Here is a 6,000-nt window from a genome sequence, read left to right as displayed (position 1 = left end):
CCTTTGCGTATGTGTGTCACAAAACAGACAGGTTCATTTCCCCATTATGCTGTAAGTATCTCAGGAAATGACCACGTCTAATTCACAAGAGCCTAAGATGTAGTGAGCACTGAAAACATATGAGTTGAATGCAAAACGTAGAAAGTAGTGGAATGATAAACAAATTGATTCTGATCAGTTAGTATTTCAAGATAGATGGATAGATAGAGATACAGATAGAGTATAGATATAAAAATCCACATATAGGTATCTCCAGATTTACTTATTGAAACCCCCTTTCCAATTCATGAGTCAATCCATCCTTTCCTTAGGATAATCTGAAGCTCTGTTGTTTGCAATAGAAAATGTTATATGCTACATGCGATACACAGAATAATGGGTCCCTAAAGAGGTCCGTGTTCAAATCCACAGAACCTGTAAATATGTTGCCTTCCGTATCAAAAGTAACTTTAAAGTCATGATTACATTAAGGATCTTGAGCTGGGGAGAAGATTCTGGATAATCTAGCAGGCTCCATATAATCATAAAGATTCTTATAAGTGAAAGAGTGAGACAGGGCATGAAAATCAGAGGGAAATTCAAATGCTATGCTACTGTCTTTGATGACTGAGAAAGCCACAGAACAGAGCACATGGGCAGCTTCTCCCAACTGGATAAAGGCCGGGCGCGGTGGCTCACGCCTGTAATCCCAGCACTTTGGGAGGCCGAGACGGGCGGATCACAAGGTCAGGAGATCGAGACCATCCTGGCTAACACGGTGAAACCCCGTCTCTACTAAAAAATACAAAAAACTAGCCGGGCAAGGTAGCGGGCGCCTGTAGTCCCAGCTACTCGGGAGGCTGAGGCAGGAGAATGGCATAAACCCAGGAGGCGGAGCTTGCAGTGAGCTGAGATCCGGCCACTGCACTCCAGCCTGGGCGACAGAATGAGACCCCGTCTCAAAAAAAAAAAAAAAAAAAAAAAAAAAAGAAACCATTCTTCCCTGAAGACTTCGGTTCATCAAAATCTAATGTAAACCTCTGACCTTCAGAATTGTAAGATAATGCATTTCTAGTGTTTTAAGCCACTAAATTTGTGATAATTTGTTATAGCAGCAATTGGAAATTAGTACTACCAAATGACAGCAGAGCATTCTTAATGAGGCAGCGTTCCCATGTTTCTCTGTACACTAGCCGTTTGATTTGCCTTATAATTTCAATGGATATTTAACTGTATTTCAAGGAATAAGCAAAAGGTGCAGTAGAAAAGTGTAAATTACCTTCAAAGTCGAGGTTAGTCTATTTTCTTGAAGTTTATTACTTCTTTCCTGGAACACCTAATCCTTCTAGGAAGTTGACATTTCACAATGATTCCCTGAAATGGCTAAATTACGAACACCAAATCTCATTCTCTTCTACCCAGTTCTATGCGTTTGCTAAATCAAACCAACATAGTCTCAGGGTCCATCTTCCAACTATTTCTGCTTTAAAAATTGGAGCTAAAGGTTGGCCATTCACTGCTGCTCAACCCAGTGAGAAATTTGTAGTAGAGAAGGCAATATAATTCAGGAGGATATGGGATGTCAGGTTCTGTCGCAACTTAAATACATCTCAATGAATTAAACTCCCTTAACAACCTTTCAACAATATTGCACATTGAATGTTCATAGAAATTCCTCAAAGCAAAGGTACTGGAGTATTAAATGAACAAAAGGCCTTTTTAACTAAAAGACCCAGACCTATTCATGAACTGCCACTGAAGGAATACTCATGTTCTTCCAGATCCAATATAATTTAACATGATCCAAAGCTCCCGTGTGTGTGATATGGTAGGAGCTGCCCTATCCGTTCTCCCAGTGGCTCCTGCAGGGAGGTAGTGCCAAGCAGTGAGGACCAAATCCAGGCCTTCCTTATTTGTGCCTACTGCCCAGAGAATGAAATTCAAGCACTCAAGCCGGGTGAATCAGTAGTGGCCCTAGCAGGAAGTAAGATCCTCTCAAATGGGTTTATGGGATAGAATTTCACAAAGAAAGTATTCGGGGGTTTGAAGGGAATATTTACAGGGTTAAGAAGAGTAAGAAGGGTATTGAGGAACCCAGAAACTGGTATCATCAGAAAGCTGTTATTATCATCCTTGGATCTGAACGACCAAGAGGAGATACAGTGTTGCTGGAGCCCCTTGAAAGCTACTTCCATGGCAGAGGGGCTATGTGAGAGGGGCTATGTGAGAGGAGCTATGTGAGAGGGGCTGTGTGAGAGGGGCTATGTGAGAGGGGCTGTGTGAGAGGGGCTGTGTGAGAGGGGCTGTGTGAGAGGGGCCATGTTAGAGGGGCTGTGGCTCTGAATGGATGCAGCCATTGCCAGAAACCATGTTGCCAAAGCAGAAAACAAGTGGAAAGAAACCCTCTGGTCTTTTTCTTTCTACCTTCCAAACTCCTTCTGATGCCTCCCACTAGCCAACACTGACCACAGTCCTTTATCACGGCTGATAGAGGAGCTGGGTGATGAGGTCTGTAGGAGTCAGTCCCTGGGCACAAGGTGTGGTGAAGAGGATGGGGTGGAAACAAACAGAGAATAAGCAGCACACCTAGTATTCATGGATCTCTTTGGTTTCATTGTGCATTCCCTTTACACATTTGTCTCCTGTAACCCCTACCAAATTTCACAGGGGAATGAGAAAACAGGTCCTGTCCATCGGAGTAAAGCCTAAAAACAATATCGCAATATAGACATTCAACTTCTGCCCTGGCAGAAGGACCTTAAAGACCTATTGCAAAAGATGTGTGCGATGATGTTCACTGAAGTATTGTTTGCATTCAGAAGTTCTACCTGCAAACCCTAATGTGCATCAACAAGAAGCTGGTTGATAGGTTATGGCACGGTTATACAATGCTATGTTATATAGATTATAGAATCTATATAGAATTGATGTGGTAGAATGTTTGGGTCAACATGGAAAGATGTCTACAAATATTTTGAAGTGAAAACAGCAAACTCAAAACTGTGTTGATAGTATAATCCCTTTCATTAATTATAATATATTGTACATACAGTGGAACATTTTCCTCAATTAATCACTGAGCTTTTCATTCTTAAAATTTCCCTTTTACACGTATTAAAACTAGACCATGACATCTTCTGCTCAAGTCAAGAAGGATCCAGCCAAAATACAGATGATCACATATAAATTTTTGTATTTCTAAAACCTTTAAATCAGATTTTGGAAGCTCATAGCATAGATAACATTTTGAGATTAAAAAAAATCAGAGAAACAAAAATCATTGTCCTGAAGAAGACATGTTTCCAATTGACAGAGCCAGACTATTATCTTTTAGAAAACTGTTTTTTTATGTAAAAAATTATGCTTGCTTATTGTAAAAACTCAAGCAATAAGAAAATATACAAAATAGGGGTTAAAATTTTTGTCCCCCAAAATCTCAGTAATAGTCTCCCTCTCCTGTGATAATGCTAAATGTGTATGCACAGGCATAGAAGGATTTCGTGTGTGTGTGTTTGTGTGTGTGTATGATCAGCCATCTACTACTGCATAACTGATACCCAAAAACATAGTGGCTGAAATGGCCATTTTATTGCTCTGAATCTGGAGTTATACTTTGAGCTGTGCTTAGCATACTGGTTCTTCTACCTGGATTAGCCTGGGTCACTCACACGGCTGTAGTCATCCGGTAGCCCAGTTGGGAAGTTGATGCTGGCCAGGTCTCTCTCTCCATGTGGCTTCTCAACCTCTAGAGAGTAAATATAGGGTTTCCCCCACCCCTTCCCACCCCCCTCCTGAGGGTTTACACATTCTAAGAAGGAACAAACTGAAGTGACAAGGGTTCTTGAAGCTCAGGCTCAGAAGTGGTCCAGTGACTCTTCTGCCGTATTCCATTGGCCAAAGCACACCTCGAGGACAGCTTACATTACAAGGATAGAAAATTATACTGGACTTCTTGGTGATAATCTTTACACATCACTTGCAGTCCATTTTCGTCTTCTACACATGCACTAGGAAAAACAAAGCTTAACATCATAATATGCTAAATCATAGGAAAAACTAAACAACCAAATAGGAAAAAAAAATGTGTAACAAATATAAAGAGATAATTTACTAAAGGCAAAATGAAAATGGAAAATAGAATGTTTGTAGAAGACGCCTCAACTTACCACTGGCTAGAGGAATGTGATTTTAAACTATGTTAACTGGAGGGAAAAGATTTTCAACATGAAAATAGCTGTTGTTTCGGCAGTTTATAGAATACCAGACACTGTACCATGTGAAAACACGTGAGAGAAATATGGTTGAAAATCCCATTTCACAGATGAAGAAACAGAATCTGGGAAGCTGCCACTGGTTCCAGCAATTGAGAGACGGGACCTTGGGCCCATGTAAAGGCAATTGGATCTAGGGAGTGGTTAGAAGCTTGTCAAGCTATGATCCATCAGTCGCTTCTCTTCAATGATCTTCTTTGCATTCATTATACTTACAGACATAGAAAAGATCTGGATGCGTGGCTCATGCCTATAATACAAGCATCATTTTGGGAGGCTGAGGCGGGAAGAATCACTTGAGGCCAGGAGTTCAAGATCATCCTGGGCAACATAATGTGACCCCATCTCCACAGGAAAAAAAAATATTGACTGGGTATGGTGGTATGCACCTGTAATCCCATTTTCTTGGGAGGCTGAGATGTGAGGATCGCTTGAATCCAGGAGTTTGAGGCTTCAGTGAGCTATGATCACACCACTGCACTCCTGCCTGGGAGATAGAGCGAGACCCAGGCTCTTCAAAAACTAAAACTAAAACTAAAACAAAACAAAACAAAGAAAACCCTCCTTAACTCGTCAAATAAACACATAAAGCTTTAGCATAGTATAGATTTGGGGTTTCATTCACTCCAACCTACTAATTTTTAAACAATAAAACTAAGGTCTAATCGGGAAGAAAGTTGCCAAAATCACATGCATGAAGCTACTTACATATAAGGATTCAGACCAAGGGCTCCTACTCTGTCCCTGCATCGTTTCCTCTATGTCTTCCTGCTTCCTAATCACTGTTCCTTAACAGACAGGACACAGACCCCACATGACCTATCTAGGCACTTTTCCCCTGTTTCAAGATCTCTGTGAGATGAGAAGTCCCGGTGACTGCTCGGAGGGTGGTGAGGAGACACTGAGGAGAGGCAGACCCATGGAGCAACAGAAAGCTTCGTGCTTCATTTGTCATCCTCTGGTTCCCTTCCACATCTGTAAGCACACTAATAAAAGCAGAAGAAAACTGCCTTTCTCTTAAAATGCAAAATGAATAAATGCCGCTGCAATCCATCCGTTGCCGGAAGAGAGCATTACTCTTATAACCGTCTCTACCTTTCTGTATTTAACTTGGTGGGTTTGAAGTCACCAAGAGAAAATCACTTAGTCATTTTTTTTCAGATGGCATTTTCCAGACAGGAGTGGCTTTCTCTCTGATAGCAGGCAGGACCTTCTGTTACGTGGATCATTCTACAACAACATTTAGAAGCGGTGGAGGAAAATTGCAAAATGAAACCAAGTCCATGTATTCAGTGGGATAGAATTGCAAGATGAAACCAAGTCTGGGAAATATATTTTTTACAGAAGAATCTAGAGTTTAGTTTTGTTTTATTCAACACAGATGCGAAGGGTCAACCTCACCTCATTTGTCTTTCAGGGCATGTTGTTATTATTATTGATCTGTGAAAGAATCCTTTTTTGTTCACTCATTATGTTGAACTATGTACAATTACCACTTTTGTAAGATAAAAAAGTAATCAAATATTAATGATTTCAACTGGCTCACCTAGCAGTTATTCCTTATTAAACCCACATCCAGGCTGGGTGCAGTGGCTCACTCCTGCACAGTGTGGTAATCCCAGCACTTTGGGAGGCCAAGGCAGGTGGATCACCTGAGGTCAGGAGTTCAAGATCAGCCTGACCAACATGGTGAAACCCCATCTCTACTAAAAATACAAAAATGAACCAAGCGTGGTGGTAGGCGCCTGTA

This window comes from Macaca thibetana, chromosome 11 (assembly GCF_024542745.1).
Source record: "Macaca thibetana thibetana isolate TM-01 chromosome 11, ASM2454274v1, whole genome shotgun sequence".
Classification (NCBI taxonomy): domain Eukaryota; kingdom Metazoa; phylum Chordata; class Mammalia; order Primates; family Cercopithecidae; genus Macaca; species Macaca thibetana.
The sequence above is the reverse complement of the archived record's forward strand: the minus strand, read 5'-3'. Positions refer to the sequence as shown.